This window comes from Bos indicus, chromosome 4 (assembly GCF_029378745.1).
Source record: "Bos indicus isolate NIAB-ARS_2022 breed Sahiwal x Tharparkar chromosome 4, NIAB-ARS_B.indTharparkar_mat_pri_1.0, whole genome shotgun sequence".
Classification (NCBI taxonomy): Eukaryota; Metazoa; Chordata; class Mammalia; order Artiodactyla; family Bovidae; genus Bos; species Bos indicus.
In genome coordinates, this window is record NC_091763.1 from 21,612,587 (window position 1) to 21,630,322 (window position 17,736).

Genomic DNA, 17,736 nt, shown 5'->3' on the forward strand with positions numbered 1-17,736 from the left:
CACGGATGAGAACAAACATGGACACTGGGGGGTGGGTGAGATGAATTGGAAGATTGGGACTGATATATTTGTACACTATGGATACTGAATATAAAGTAGATATATAGTGAGAACCTACTATATCTCAGGAAACTACTCAGCTCTGTGGTGACCTAAATGGGAAGGAAATCCAAAAAAGAGGGAATACATGTATATATGTAGATGATTCACTTTGCTGTACAGTAGAAATGAACACAACAGTGTACAGCAACTATTTTCCAATAAAATTTAATTTAAAAACACATGGACTGGGACAAATATTGTATTAAAGAGATAAGGAATGAAACATGATTTAAGAGTGGATGTATGAGGTTTGGAGGAAGGAGAGGGTTAGATTTAAGTTTTCTGCACCAATAGAAAAAGCCTTCCAGGGTACAAAGCTGTGAAAACAGCACCAGTGTGCTCCGAGTGTATTTTAGTAGACTAAGGAATGAAGTCCACGATCAGCAGATGCTATCAAGTACAATACAGTTAGAAAAGGAGGTTAGAATCACACTGTTAAGGATTGGACCTAGCTCTCTAGGTTGTAGACTGTTATAAAATATTTTGAATCTATAATCTTAGTTGTACATCAGTTATATTTTATCTATTAAGATGATGATGCAATGAAGGAAAAAATGGGAGGACAGCAAGTTCAGTTTGAAGCAGGTTTAATGCGAAGAATCAGGGAGAAATGTGTTGGGATAGGTCTAGAAGGAAGTTGTATTTAAGGGTTTATCTCTCTAGAGGATGGTGGAAATTAGCCATATGATATGGAAGTCAGTTATATATAGGAGAAGCCAAAGGGGTGACTTCTGTGAGCCACAGAAAATGTGAAAAGGATCATGTGATTTAGCTCTGGCTAATTTTTTTTTTTTTTGTAAAAATTCCAGTTCATACAGGGATCATAATATTAGGTGCTTTTTTGTTTGCTTTTTGTTTTTCTTATTTTTTTGTTTCCTCTTCTTAGTGACAAAGATGGCCTAAAGGTTTCCCTCAGCTTGATTAAAAAAACAAAGAACAAAAAACTGGCTTTCTGTCTTTAGTTTCTTGACTTCTCTTTTTTTAGAGCATTTTCTCTAGAAAACTTAAAATCATAAATTTTCTCTGCCCCTTTTAGGTACAGATTTTCTTCTACCTTCTTACTAGCTTTACAACCCAGGGACAAATTTCTCAGGCACCTGTGAGTCACTACTTTGAAACATAATTATCAAGAAATAAGTCAGAAATAAAAACACCAATACAGTATATTAACTCATATATACGGAATTTAGAAAGATGGTAACGATGACTCTATATGCGAGATAGCAAAAGAGACACAGATGTAAAGAACAGTCTTTTGGACTCTGTGGGAGAAGGCGAGGGTGGGATGTTTTGAGAGAATAGCATTAAAACATGTATATTATCATATGTGAAATAGATCCAAATTTGATGCATGAAACAGCACACTCAAAGCCAGTGCACTGGGACTACCCCTAGGCATGGGGTGGGGAGGGAGGTGGTAGGGGGTTCAGGAAGGGGGGACACATGCATGCCTGTGGCTGATTCATGTCAATGCATGGCAAAACCACTACAATATTGTAAAGTAATTAGCCTCCAATTAAAATAAATTAATTAAAGAAAAAGAGCCAGAGCCCCTAGCTTTCAGTTTTCGTTGGGGATGTAGTAACGGGGTCAGGGTGGAGGATAGGAGCCTAGCTTCCATCTGGATAATCAAGACCATCAATGGCATATTCTCCAGGTGGTTTAAGCCAATCATTTTTACCAAAGGGAGTCAATCTAGCTCCCTTTCTTTGGCTCATAAATGTGCAAATGTGTACATGACTCAGACTTCAGTGAGTTAGTGGATGACAGTTGTTTGTGCACAGGGATCATTTTTAGTTGGCTTGGCTTTGCCCGTACAGAATGAGACCCCAGTTTTATTAAGTGATTGGGCAGTATGATGAAATGGTGTGATCCCCATACCTAGGGAGTTAATCAGGGCATGAAAAATAGAATGTCCTTTTCTATATCCAGACCTAAATGACTCCCATTACAGTTTGCTACAAACTCTGACCTAGGGTAATTAAGTTGTATATGCCCATCTATTAATGGAAAAAGAATTTCTAATTTTGCCTTTTTTTTTTTTTAAGTTTTGTACACTATTGCTGAAAGTTGTATAACAGGAGAAGAGAGTTAGTTAAGTTAAGTGGTTCTATTCAATGCATAGATCTAAGGATCAAATGACATAATTTGCATAAATCTTTTTAGCATAGTGATTGGCATATGTTGATAATCATTACTATCATTAACTAGTACTATTATTTTTCTTCTCTATCCTGCAAATCTACTGTGTGAAAAATAAACACATTTTTTTACTTCTCTAATTTTGAGAAATTTTTTAAACTTCTTGATTTTTCTTCTATCATGATTTCCTCTAGTATTATTTTAGATTTTTTCCTCCAATATAAGAGAGGGTGTAAATAATTCTGTGAATTTTCTTCCTTCCTAAATCAGGAAAAACAGTGTCTACTCATTTATTAGTCCAGTCAACAATATTTCTTAGATACTGTGGTAGATACCAGATACCAGTTTCCAGCCCTCAAGGAGATGGTAATGGGTGGTCATAGGATTGTTGCTTGACCCCAGTGGGATGGTGACACTGCCTGCAGAGGGCTAGTACTCTTTGTATCAGAGTTTCCTGGTAATTGCCAGGGTTCTTGATTATTATGTGGGGCTGAGAAAGGCATTCCCCTATGTGTGTGTGTGTGTGTGTGTGTGTGTGTGAGGTTGGGGAGAAACCTGCAGGCTGGAGCAGGAGCCAGAGTCCTAGTGGGAGTGAGAAGGATATCTACATAAGGGAGGTGATTTCCTCACAAAATGTGAACTCACATTTACAAAATATAAAGACAATACAAAATGAAATATTTCTCCTCAACTATCTTCCACATTCTCCCTGTTTTTATTCCTTACCCCAACAAGTAGCAAATGTTACTAGTATTTTTTTATCCTTCCAAAGATGAATTTTTATGCATAGTCAAAGCAATAATTATTATTTTCTCTCTTTTCAAAAAATGATAGCACATATGTCCATTATTTTATACATGCTCGCTTTCACTTAATAATATATTTTGAAGCGTTTCCCACATCAATACAGAGTACTATTTCATATATATAGCTTCACAAACATGTTTCATTATTCCTTTTCTTTTCTGTAATTTTAACAACTTTCCTGTATGTGAACATTTAAGTTGTATAAATCTTTTGCTCTTATAAATAATGTCCTAGTGAATATGAATAATCTGTAAATATATTTCATAGCTGTCAAAACAGATGCCATACTTCTTTTCATCATGTGTATATTTTATTGTTGAATCATCATGACCACCCTTAGGGATGCTTAAGCAACTGCTTAGGAGTCCACACAGGGGCCAAAGTCATAAACAGAATATGAGTGTTTAGGTTTCAAGCACAGATTTATAGTCCCTGAGATGCAGCTCTATATTGGTTTAAAAAATAAAAATGTCTACAGAAAGAAGAGGGTGTTGTTTTTTTTTTTTTTTTTCCCGTGCTTGAGTTTCTATTTCTAATTACAGACTCCTACATGAACTGATTCACAAGTTGTGAAGTGTATTCATCTTGACTGACAAGCACACATCTTTGTGTAAATGAAACAAACAAAGGGCTAGATGCAAAATGTGCTAGAATCTGCTTTACTGTTTTGTAAGAGACCATTGTTCTTCTCCTCTTCTCAACTCCTGGTTCCAGGATGTCTCATGGGTAGCTTGAAATTATATCGTAGAAATCAGCAAACACTGCAAATCAGGTCACCCTCCCTTCCCAGGGTGCAGTGTTTAAACATGTAATGACAACTGCCACTGCCTAGATGGTAATGTTTTAAATACATTAACCCATTTAATCCTTACAACCACCAGATGAAATAGGTAGAGGACAACATTCTTGTTAATTCCACTTAATAGATGGTTAAACAGGACCCTCGGAGAAGGCAATGGCACCCCACTCTAGTACTCTTGCCTGGCAAATCCCATGGACAGAGGAGCCTGGTAGGCTGCAGTCCATGGGGTCGCTAGGAGTCAGACACGACTGAGTGACTTCACTTTCACTTTTCACTTTCATGCATTGGAGAAGGAAATGGCAACCCACTCCAGTGTTCTTGCCTGGAGAATCCCAGGGATGGGGGAGCCTGGTGGGCTGCTGTCTATGGGGTCACACAGAGTCAGACACAACTGAATCGACTTAGCAGCAGCAGATAAAGCAACACAGTACCAAAGATCAGTGACACAAGGCTGGCTGCTCTCAGGTTGTGAAGGCAAGCATCGACTGCAACAGAATTAGGTTCATCTTTTTGTTAAATTTTGACAATGATTCTTGAGATCATAATTACCTCAAAGTCTTTCAATTTTTCTTTTATATTTCCTGTAAAGGAAATCTTTCTGAATACATCTCAATTTTATAAATAATTTATTCTTCAGCAAGTAATTGCACAGTTTATTATTTTGGTAAATGCAGAACCCAGACTAACTTCTGCTTATCTTTTTTGGCTTCCACATACTACCCTGTGGGCAGTTGCTACACTGCAGCAGTTTGAGAGAGTTTTATTACTCTGTAAACTATGATTTATGTGTAATGGGAATGATATTTTTGAAGTCTATGGCATGATACAAGTTTGTGTGCTGTTCATTTTTTTTCCCCCTTTCTACTTGGTAATCCATCAACGGTATTTATGTTTTGTTCATGGTAGGTCAGTTGAGTGTTTCATGAAGAATGTTGAACCATGAGTAATTTGTTATTCACTCTAATACACACAGATGCAATATTAGCCCAAAATGCTTCTTTATATCAGTAAAACAATATGCAAAGAAAAAGTTGTAAATACAAAACTGATGGAAAATCTCCCCAAGTAGAATTTGTTTGTTAAAATATGAATGCCAGGCTCTCTATAGAAATGATGGTAGGAACACTGAAGACAGAGAACTTTAAAAACTTCCTTGTCCCAACCATTCAGTAAAACATTTCAGGTCAAGCTTATTTGGGTTATCAATCAGTACTGTCATCCACTGATAGCCTGATTCCCAGATCCCGTGTCTCTTTCTGTCATTCAGGGGGTTAGCTTAAGCTTCAAGAACAAAGATTGTAGAATGGCCTCCTCAACTGAAGTGATATATTTGTGGAAAGAAAACTAAAACACAATATAGTTCACCAGAAGTTATCTTGAGTAGTCCTGTAGGAAAACCTATTTGAGTTTTTACACTAAAATTTCACAAATTTTACTCAATATGATAACTTAAAAACTCATTGGACAATAATGACCTGTAAGTTATTGTTAGAAAATGCTAATCTTACAATGAAAATGAAAATGTTCCTCCTTAGTATTGGAATATTAGCTACTTTACCCAGACAGTCATTTGAATTCTTATATTTACTACATGAAGAATTCAAACTGGGGTCTCCTAGAGTTATTAATAATATGGCTACTGTTAAGCTACTCAGTATAGGAATTATTTCCTTTCTTTAAAGTCAAGGAGCTGTATGTGCCAATACTGTCTATGTATGGATCTGTTTTATAGTGTTTCAGATAAAAACATTTAATGAATTGAAAGAGACACGTGTATCCCAGTGTTTATCACAGCACTGTTTACAATAGCTAGGACATGGAAGCAACCTAGATGTCTGTCAGCAGACAAATGGATAAGAAAGCTGTGGTGTATATACACATGGAATATTACTCAGCTATTAAAAAGAATGCATTTGAATCAGTTCTAATGAGGTGGATGAAACTGGAGCCTATTATACAGAGTGAAGTAAGCCAGAAAGAAAAACACCAATACAGTGTATTAACGCATATATATGGAATCTAGAAAGATGGTAGCGATGACCCTATATGCGAGACAGCAAAAGAGACACAGATACAAAGAACAGACTTTCGGACTCTGTTTTGGAGAAGGAGGGGGTGAGATGATTTGAGAGAATAGCATTGAAACATGGATATTACCATACGTGAAATAGATCGCCAGTCCAGGTTCGATGCATGAGACAGGGTGCTCAGGGCTGGTGCACTGGGATGACCCTGAGGGATGGGAGGGGAAGGGAGGTGGGAGGGGGTTTCAGGATGGGGAACACATGTACACCCAAGGCTGATTCATGTCAGTGTATGGCATAAACCACTACAATATTGAAAAATAATTAGCCTCCAATTAAAATAAACAAATTAATTTTAAAAAGTAGCCACACACAAAAACATAATTGCAAAAGCAAAAAGAAAAAAAAGAAAAAATACATTTAATCAATAAAAAGCCACAATTATCTAGATCTAAGCAACTGACTAAAGAACTCTGCTAGTAGCTAACAACTATTACTTTGTGGAACTGGGGCATGAGTTGGTAGAATTTTTCTGTAGAGGGCAAGATATTAAATACTCTAGGCTTTGAAGGAAAGAGACAAATCTGAAGATATTAGGTAGGTACTTATACAACCATTTGAGATATAATTGTTTAAAAATACTAAAAACCATTCTTAGCACACAGACCACACAGAACAGGTAGTAAGCCAGACTTGGCCCCTGGGTCATGATAGTATGTTCGTTTCTGGAAAAGATCACCTCTAAAACTGGGGTGAAATGAGATTTCTCATTCAGTCCCCAGAATGCATTGCTAGAGGCCACACTGATTGGTCATAACATGAAATTCAATCTTTTCTCCTCCATGATCAAATTTTCTCCCTAAGTGCTAAGGGGGCCCAGAAAGTGAACCACAATGGACAGAGTGTACGATGTATTCAGCCCTATGTTGGTGTTTAGTCACTAAGTCATTCCCAACTCTTCATGACCCCATGGACTGTAGCCCGCCAGGCTCCTCTGTCCATTGGATTTCCCAGGCAAGATTACTGGAGTGGGTTGCCATTCCCTTCTCCACGGGATCTTCCCAGGGTTTGAACCCACATCTCCTGCGTTAGCAGGTGGATTCTTTACCACTGAGCCACCAGAGACGCCCGTTTAGTCCTACATCTTGCTCCAAATGGTGAAGAAGCTGTTGGTGCAGCCTGTAATCTAGAATTTGCAGATTCTGTTTTAATGGTGGCGACGGAAAGAAAACCCAGGTCCCACCATAGTCAGGATATCATCTTGCCCTGGTAAATGTGAAAGTCCAGTGTCCAGTTTTCTCTCAGTGAAGATTCTCCTCTATGTATCACAATGTCTTCTGGTTAATCCTTCTTTGACCCCCTCACTCTGCCCCGTCCTATAGGTGTTTCAATTCAGGTGTACAGTCACTTTCCCAGTGATAAGGTGGCCACAGGAGACTCCCTGAGCAGCTCAAGTTCCTGCAACAAGTGGGGCCAAGAGATACTTTTTTCTGTTTTTATGTCTTAGTTATGGGTAAGCTGTCTGGTCCCGTCCCTGCCCCTCATCATTTCATTAGACTTGCTTCATCTGTTGTTGCATTGGCCCCTTCTACTTGCAAAAGAGAAATGTATGTAATGCTTTCATGCTGTACAGTCAGAGCGCCTTATCAAATCGATCTATACCTGCCTAGGCCATTGAAGCAAGGAATAAGGGGCTCTCATTAAATCCTGGCAAAAAAAAAAAAAAAAAATATATATATATATATATATATATATATATATATATATATATCTTTGTACACACTTCTCCCAGGACCATGGATGCTGCTATCCCACATGCTTAGTCACTCATTTGTGTCTGACTCTTTGTGACCCTTTGGACTGTAGACCACCAGGCTCCTCTGTCCATGGGATTTTCCAGGCAGGACAACTGGAGTGTTTTGCCATGCTCTCCTTCTGGCAGTCTTCCCAACCCAGGAATTGAACCCGTGTCTCCTTTGTCTCCTACAGTGTAGGTAGTTTCTTTACCCGCTGAGCCATCGGGGAAGTTCATGAGAGTGTTAGAGTGATTCTTTATGGTATTAATATATCTGCTTAAGGAGACTTTCCATTCATTGATGAAACTTTTAAAAGTTGCTGGCATTCTGTCTTGCTAAAGATGGTTTAAATGAATTTAATGTGTGAAAAAAGTACATCTTCATGGCAAGTGTCGGTCTATGATACTGAGGAAGCATAGTGAAAATTTCTCTGTTGAAATTTGTTAAAACCAAGAATTTGGATTTGTAATAATGGATCTTATTATTTTCTTTGTGGAATCACTAATTAACACATCTCATGATTTTTTAAGGCCAGGTAGGTCATAAAATGTACATTACAAAAAAACGGTACTAATGTTGCATGCTAATGTGGTTACAAAATTGTAGCTTCTGGAAATTTGCAAGCCAGTTATTGAGCAATCATTCTTTGCAAAGTTGGATTTGTGATATATTGTGACTAATTCATTTTAATATCATTACTTCCTGTTTTGGTCTGGTTGATATGTGAAAATAATTGGTTTCTATCCTAGTTATCGTTTTGGTCTGTGGTCTTTAGAATGAAAATAAGCAACTTTGCTATTTTTATGGGTCAATTTCAAGCAGAACAATTAATTAAAAAGTTATTATATTTGTCATCAGAATTCACATCTCGTATGAGATTCTTTCTCTCCAAATTACTCCATTTTGCTAAATGCATTGCTTCAGAACAAAATCAGCTACGTAACAGAAGAGAAAAATAATGTTGCTTTCTTTGCTTGCTAATTTGACTTTTCTTTAGTACTGCCATTGTGGTGTTAACCTAAATTGTATTTATCTTTCCCTTCGAAGTGTAATGATATTGTTTTCTCAAGACTGCTGACTAGATAGTAATTCCTTAATTTGTAATGGAATACTTAATTAATGATAGTCACATCCTACAAGAACCACTTAATATTTACTTTTATTGATTCTGTTAATATGAGTAATTTACATTGCTCTTTGATTTATCAGTAAAGAATAATAGATTAAAATTTCAATGGTTTTTATGTCTCTATAAGTTTGATTACTGTTTTACTCTGTTCTTCAAGTTTCACTTGGCAACTTATTTTTCCCCAGTGGTGTATGTGTGGCTATGAGGAAGCTATTTATAATATTGCAAAATAACATTTGAGGAGTAAATAGCACCCTGGTGACCTTGAAAGGTTGACATATTTTTATCAATGTATTAATGCATTGGTAGGAAGGCAATGGCACCCCACTCCAGTACTCTTGCCTGGAAAATCCCACGGATGGAGGAGCCTGGTAGGCTGCAGTCCATGGGGTCGCTAAGAGTCGGACACGACTGAGTGACTTCACTTTCACTTTTCACTTTCATGCATTGGAGAAGGAAATGGCAACCCACTCCAGCGTTCTTGCCTGGAGAATCCCAGGGACGGGGGAGCCTGGTGGGCTGCTGTCATGGGGTCGCACAGAGTCGGACACGACTGAAGCGACTTCGCAGTAGCAGTAAGTTCATGGTGCTGAGTTGCTTCAGTTGTGTCCAACACTTTGCGACCCCATACACTGCAGCCTGCCAGGCTTCTCTGTCCATGGGATTTCCTAGGCAAGAATATTGGAGTGGGGTGCCGAGTCCTCCTCCAGGGACTCTTCCCAACGCAGGGACTGAACCTGCATCTCCTGCATTGGCAGGTGAGCTCTTTATCACTAGTGTCACTTGGGAAGCCCAGGAAGTTCACAAACCATTATTTTTTAATAAAATAAATTTATTCAACAGCTTTTACTTCACATCTTAAGGAAATGTTACTAATACAAAGTTCACCACCTATTAGTAACATTTTCTTTTAAGATGTAAACTAAAAGCTGTTGAATAAATTTATTTAAAAAATAACTTGTAGAAAGCCAGGTCTTGTTCTGTTTCTTAGATACCATGTTTCATATATTAGTTGTTAAATCTTAATAACAACCTAAAAGTCAGTACTATTATTGTTATCACTCACAGTTGACATTGCTGCCGCTGCTGCTGCGAAGTCGCTTCAGTTGTGTCCGACTCTGTGCGACCCCATAGATGGCAGTCCACCAGGCTCCCCCGTCCCTGGGATTCTCCAGGCAAGAACACTGGAGTGGGTTGCCATTTCCTTCCCCAGTGCATGAAAGTGAAAAGTGAAAGTGAAGTCGCTCAGTCGTGTCTGACTCCTAACAACCCCATGGACTGCAGCCTACCAGGCTCCTCCATCCATGAGATTTGCCAGGCAAGAGTACTAGAGTGGGGTGCCATTGCCTTCTGCATTGACATTGAGGCAAAGAGAATTTAAGTAATTTGATTAAAATAAGGTAGTAGTAAGTGACAGAGCCAATATTTGAGCCTAGGCCTTCAGGATCCAGAATCAGTGCTCTTAGCCACCTATCACCTTCCTCCCTAAAGACTGAAAATAGCCTATAAAATTGTATCATCATTTAATAAGAGGATAATCTAAATTTGGGAATGGATTATTTTATAAAGTCATTTCTCATCATTTGCACTTGTTCGTTGAATGCTGTGTGTGTATGTTGTTTATTTACAGGTCTTAACTTTTTTATTTTCCAAGTCATTTGTAATAGGAAAACCTAGTATCTTTTACTAGGAGAAGGCAATGGCACTCCACTCCAGTACTCTTGCCTGGAAAATCCCATGGATGGACGAGCCTGGTGGGCTACAGTACATGGGGTCACTAAGAGTGGGACACAACTGAGCAACTTCACTTTCACTTTTCCCTTTCATGCATTGGAGAAGGAAATGGCAACCCACTCCAGTGTTCTTGCCTGGAGAATCCCAGGGACGGGGGAGCCTGGTGGGCTGCTGTCTATGGGGTCACACAGAGTCGGACACGACTGAAGTGACTTAGCAGCAGCAGCAGTAACTTTTACTAAACACTTCCTGGTATATGTGTTAATGGCGTCTCACAATGTCTCACTTGGACAAGTTCTTTTTGCTGCTTTATATCATTTTTCTACTAAAGGTGAAGGAGCAGATGCATATAACTGGTACACAGTCCCTTCAGCTCCCTTGCTGGAATTTATGTAGTCGGAGTGCTGACTCATATCAGCATGCTTCAAGATTGCCACCTGGCAGATCCTGCCCTTTAATAAGGTTTAAATGTGGCAGATCAGTCCTGGCAGTCATTGTACCTGATAAGGGCTTTGGCTCATGCTTCTGAGCAATTTAGTCTTTGCTGTATTATAAATCACCCCATGTATCATAACCATGTATCATGATGATATTTTCACCATCACAGTTGGAATGATAATGATTGACAATTGCAATCTCAAATGACACCTGCTTGAGGTACTGATCAACTATGTGAAGGTGAGATGGAGTGAAAGTCTGAGCCAATAAACAGATTTAGCTGTCTTGATTAATTAACATTTAGAAAATAATTGTTCTCCAGAAACTGACTGGAGGGAGGCATACCTTTGGTAAAACTACATTTCCTGGGTATTGGGTTTCAGGCACTGTGCTCAGTTCACCATCTTGACCTGAAATAGACTGCCAGAAATTTCACCAGCAAAGATGAATCTATTGAGGATCACCAGAGAATTTCAACTGAGGCTCTGTAATCATGAGGAGCCACATACAAGTCCTATTATGGTAAGGTGCCGGGGACCAGCCCCGGCTGATCCAGGGAATTCGAAGCGGGGACGGCGTCGGCGAGGGTCAGGAAACAATTGCTTAATTAAACGTTAATTAAGGATATAAAGAGTAATAGAATGAGGATAGCTCAGTGAGGAAATTCAGTGGAGAAAAGAGGCTGAATAATTCAGCCAGAAGGTAAGAGAAAGAACGACATGGTGAGACCAAGTTTCGGTGAACAAGGCCCGCACTTTATTTTCCAAAGTAGTTTTTATACCTTAAGTTATGCATAGAGGATAATGGGGGAAGGGGTAGAGTCATGCAGTAAGCCAGGCTTTCTTCCTGCAAACTTATCATATGCAAAAGTTTAGGTGATTTGCATCATCTTCTGGCCCGGAGGCCTTTTTCTCTAAAGGTGATTATTCTGAAGTCAGGTGCCAGCCTCCAAAAAGCATTAGATAAAGTTGCATTCCTACAGAGCAAAGGTGTGGTGGGCTATAACAAGAAAAAGAATTAACTCAAGGGTCCCAGGTTACAAACATTAAAGCTACTACTTACACCAACTATATTAATCAATACACTGCCAGGGACACAGCAGGAAGGGGATATGGAGACTTAGCAGCAAACATTGGCCCAACAAGTGAAAATCCCTTCACCAATACAATTTCTAATCAATCTTTTAACTGCTCAAAGGAATCTGTATTTAGACAGTTTAGAACATCTCATGCCTCTCAGTTTGGAGGCTCTGAGCAATCACATGTGGCCGGAAAAACCTATTCAGGCAGGCTAGAGGACTTCCAAGGGAGTTTGTAGGTTGAAACACTGTCACACCCAGGAATTATTAACTGGAGCTGTAAGCTAACTCTTTTTTCAGAGAGGTAGTGGGGGACAGCCCCCCGTAAAGTCAGAGGTGTAGGTGAAAGCACAAAGCAGAAAGTAGGCAGACTCTGGTTTTGGGGGTAGATTGCTCGAGAATTTCCAGGGAGACTCCTGAGGCTTGATCCCGCCTTTGCGTATGCCAAGCCTCCTTCCTCATGACCTTTGCCAGAGGCGGAGCTCGCTCCCCACATCAAGGGAAACAGAGCAATCTTACAGAGGAGAAAGGAATTTAGGAGGGCTATAGCAAATATGTTGGCCACCTGATGTGAAGAGCCAGCCCATTGGGAAAGATTGAGGGCAGGAGGAAAAGGGGACAACAGATGATGAGATGGTTGGATGGCATCGTTGACTCAATGGACATGAGTTTGAGCAAACTCCAGGACATAGTAAAGGACAGGGAAGCCTGGAGTGCTGCAAACCATGGGGTGACAGAGAGTCAGATGTGACTTGGTGACTGAACAACAACAATAATAGCAAACAAAGAATACATGGCTTTTCATTGGCAGAGTCCTTGGCAGGAAAGAAAGGAATCTTTATTCTTCAATTGACTCAGTGGTAAAGAATCCGCCTGCCAATGCAGGAGATGCAGGTTTGCTCCTTGGGTCGGGAAGATCCTCTGGAGTAGAAAATGCCACCCATTCGAGTATTCTTGCTAGGAGTTACATGAACAGAGGAGCCTGGCGGGCTGTGGTCCATGGGAGATGTGAATGAGCACACACACATGTTCTTTGAGTTGGGCTCTGCCATCTATTGTCATAAGTGTGAGAGCTCCCCCTTCTGGTCTCTCAACTCTAATTGAAATTTCTTTTTATTATTATTTTTTACAGTTATATTCATGATCTCGTTTAACCCCATTAGATGATCTTGTGTTTATTTTTGTTTTACAGGTGATAAAACAGAAAACAAGTGCTAACTGACAGAAATAAGAGTAAGCAGTCCCCATTGCCCATACCACATGTTGGCTCAGAGCCCAGATTCTGCAGTGGCCAACTCACATTAAAACCAGGCTCCTCCTTCCTACCTGTGGAAGAGCTCCATTCTCAACATGTTTCCTCACCATCCGTTCAAATGAAGAATAATAACTGTTTGAAAAGCTACCTGGGACAATTGTATCCATTAATATATAAAACAGCCCTGGAACTGTGACTGCTCTCACCCTGTTAGCAAATGGCCAAATTGAAATTGAACTAGCAGATTTCAGAGCCTGGGTTTTAGCTACTGTATCATTTTATTTGGTGCAGCTCTTACCTTCTGTTGTTGCACCACTCCATACATATAATAACTCCCTTCTTGAAGCAACATTAATTACTACCATGCCTTCACCCCATAAAGATGCTCTGAGCACATTTCCCAATATAAGCAGGCTCCCCCAGCCCACGTCATCCAACAGGTTGATGTCTCCTGTGTAGGTGAACAGGCAAAGAATCTACATCAGCCTAGGGTGTAGTTTTGTGATTTCAACAAAAAAACTTATTGCAGATATACATTTACTTGAGCAGCTGTAGAGCTTCTGAAGAGCAGAGTTCCCTAGAAAGGCATTTGGATAATGAATTCTGCTACGGATTCCATTTTGTGAGCTTAATCATAGAAGAGGGAGCCAGACTCATTTGGTTTAGTTCATTGCTTTTCAAATCTGCACTCATAAATACCAGCACTGTTCTGTTCTTTATCCTAGAAGCTCTTTCCTGTTAGCAGAGACAGGCTTATGCATTTCCCATTGTGAGTAATGGCTCTATTTGATTAAATAAATAACATTTTGCACTAAAATAGTTCACAAAAGGACTGAGAAACCATCAGGAATGTATTTAAAATCCTGCAATGAACCTTATCACTTTGTTCTCTGACACAAATTATAGTTTCTGACACATTAAAATTATATCTTAAGAGAGGATTCTCTGAACATTTTCCCAAAGTGAGCATTCAATCTTTCAATGCAAAAATAATAGAATAGAGGGTAGAGCATTTTCTCTGAAAATGTAGAAGAAAGAAATGCCCAATTTTCTGTATAGCAAATTATTTGACTACTTCGTTTCCAAAGTAACACTAGGTTAAAGTAGACTAAACTATTTCACTTTTTTCTATATTAAACCACAGCTTATTTATTCAATTCCTTAAATAAGTTTCCTTTTAGGAATATTAGAATATAGTTTATTAGAATCTAGTTTGTAAGGTAGAACAGATACTCCTCATGAGTAAACACACTAGATATTTTGAAAACATCCCCAATATTGGATTTATTGGGAAAATGCAGCTTAATAAAAAATTATATGATAATGATATTCCTTTATGTATTTTTTTGGTCACTCTGTTTTGTGTCCCTACATGTATCCCAGTTATTCCCAGGTGGTGCTGGTGGTAAAGAACCTGCCTGCCAATGCAGGTAGCTATAAGGGATGTGAATTTGATCCCTGGGTGGGGAAGATCCTCTGGAGAAGGAAATGGCAACCCCCTCCAGTATTCTCGCCTGGAGAATCCCATGAACAGAGGAGCCTGGCAGGCTACAGTCCATGGGTCCAAAAGAATTGGACTCGACTGAATGACTTAGCACACATGTATCCCAGGTGATTATTGCTGTCTTGAGTCTTCCAGTCAAGAAGAGCAATTTGCCATTTAGAGAGGCTACCTTCTCTTTAATGTCCTGTCTCAATCTAAAATTAATTGTTCTCTATCCATCAGTATCTGGATGATGCTGAATACCTATCAGTTGAATCGACTACCCCACATTTGCCTTTTCAGTAAAGTCTAGAAGAAAATATCAGAGTGGTGGGTATTAGAATTGTTTTCTGTTTGTTTGTTTTTTTTTTTTTTTTTTTCTTTAAATGAGAGGACTCATTATAGACTGTGGTCTGCTAGGCTCCTCTGTCCATGGGATTCTGCAGTCAAGAATACTGGAATGGGTTGTTATGCCCTCCTCCAGGGGGATCTTTCCAATTCAAGGATTGAACCTGCATGTCTTATGTCCCCTGCATTGGCAGGTGGGTTCTCTACCACTATTGCCAACCTGGGAAGCCTAGTTAGAAACCAGCGACGGCTTTGAGGGTTTCTTCAGATCACACAGTGAGTAGCTGCTGGTGTCTTCTGTGCCATGGACCAGCCTGAACATGCTACTGGAGAAAAATGGTGGCTCAGGATGATTGGATGGGGGTTCATGAGTTGTGTGTTAAAAGGAAACTTGACTTGTAATCAATTCCACCAAGACATTCCTCTGGGGAGTGGAAGGCAGTTACCCTTTAGGATTGCTAAGAAAAAGGAATTTAGGGGCAGACGGAGAACAAATCTTGTTTTGGGGTCAGCTGAACAACTCTTCAGTTCAGTTGAGTTCAGTCGCTTACTCGTGTCCAACTCTTTGCGACCCCATGAATCGCAGCACGCCAGGCCTCCCTGTCCATCACCAACTCCTGGAGTTTACTCAGAATCATGTCCATTGAGTCAGTGATGCCATCCAGCCAGCTCATCCTCTGTCCTCCTCTTCTCCTCCTGCCCCCAATCCCTCCCAGCATCAGGGTCTTTTCCAATGAGTCAACTCTTCGCATGAGGTGGCCAAAGTACTGGAGTTTCAGCCTTAGTATCAGTCCTTCCAAAGAACACCCAGGACTGATCTCCTTCAGAATGGACTGGTTGGATCTCCTTGCAGTCCAAGGGACTCTCAAGAGTCTTCTCCAACACCACAGTTTAAAAGCATCAATTCTTCAGTGCTCATCTTTCTTCACAGTCCAACTCTCACATCCATACATGACCACTGGAAAAACCATAGCCTTGACTAGACAGACCTTTGTTGGCAAAGTAATGTCTCTGGTTTTTAATATGTTATCCAGGTTGGTCATAACTTTCCTCCCAAGGACTAAGTGTCTTTTAATTTCACAGAGATCCAATCAGTCCATCCTAAAGGAGATCGGTCCTGGGTGTTCATTGGAAGGACTGATGCTGAAGCTGAAACTCCAATACTTTGGCCACATCATGTGAAGAGTTGATTCATTGGAAAAGACTCTGATGCTGGGAGGGATTGCGGGCAGGAGAAGAAGGGGACGACAAAGGATGAGATGGCTGGATGGCATCACCAACTCGATGGACATGATTCTGAGTAAACTCCAGGAGTTGGTGATGGACAGGGAGGCCTGGCGTGCTGCGATTCATGGGGTCGCAAAGAGTCGGACACGACTGAGCGACTGAACTGTACTGAACTGAACAGGACAACTGTAGGTGGAAAGATCAAGAATGGACTGTTAATTTATCCAGGTGATCTAATTAGGAGGCACCTTAGTGCAAAATAATAGAGACTGGTATACAAGTGTCTAGACTCAGGCTGGCAGTGGGAAGTAATTCTTAGGTGAGTTGCAAAGAGTTGGACATGACTAACTACCTGAGTGTACACACACACAATTTACTTGCACTGATTATCACATATCTTTGAATCTGCCCTAAATTTAACTGACTTAGGTGATATTAAGTAACTTAAGAATGCAGACATTTTTTTTTTAAAGCTTCCAGCCTTATAGCCTAAGTGATCAATTTACTTTCCTCAAGATCAAGCAAAATGTATGAGAAACTGTAACTCCAATGTAATCCCAAATTCTTTTGACAGACTTCTGTGACTCCATAGAACTAGCTGTACTGTCCAATATGGTAGCCTTAAGCCACATGTGGCAACTGAGTACTTGAAATCTGACTAGTGTGAGTTAAGATGCACTCTAAGTATAAAACACACACTGGGGAAAAAAGGGAAACTATCTCCATAATTTTACAGATTATCTCCATAATCAATTGCAAATTACTAATATAGGAACAAGTACATCATTTTTTTTTAGAAAATAATGACTAACACCAAATCCATACTATCCACCTATAACAAGAAAATTCTTAGATTTTTTGATAGTTTCATTCTACTTATTATACAATGCATGAGGGATTCATGATTAGATTTGTCAGTAGAAAGGTTATCACTATCAAAGTCATATTTAAATAGCTTTTCACCACACTTAGAAATAGCATAAGCAAAGAATGCTCAGAATTATGGGAAGGGATAAAACCTATTATCTTGCCCTAAAAAAAGAAAACTGTCTTACTCCTCACAGAATTATATCTGAGCTTACTCTCTAAACATCAACAGCACAACCTCCCCAGGAGTGTCAGGGCCATTTGCAGTGATACAGGGAAACCAACACAGGGACTGAGGTCACGTGACTTTCTATGTCTGGTCACCACTCTCTTAGCCCCCTTGGTGGTCTCTGGAGGATCATATATACCCAGGAGAAGGTGCTTTTATTAGTACTTATATATATTAATCTCTAGGCCTAACACGGGTGTGTAGGAGGAAAGCCTTGCTGTATTCATCCCACTCTCCTTTCTATAAAAAGCAGAAATGCATTCCTTTGAAGATTT

At 39.7% G+C, this 17,736-nt stretch overlaps 1 long non-coding RNA gene across 1 annotated transcript in view; it reads left to right on the forward strand.

Annotated features, from left to right (window-relative positions):
- Positions 1-14,623, forward strand: part of LOC139182671 (uncharacterized) — a 63,350-nt gene extending 48,727 nt beyond the window's left edge. The window contains exons 2-3 of the long non-coding RNA XR_011566181.1: positions 11,358-11,496; positions 13,245-14,623. This is a non-coding gene — a long non-coding RNA (uncharacterized lncRNA). The remainder of the gene's footprint in view (positions 1-11,357; positions 11,497-13,244) is intronic.
- The last annotated feature ends 3,113 nt before the right edge of the window (positions 14,624-17,736 follow it).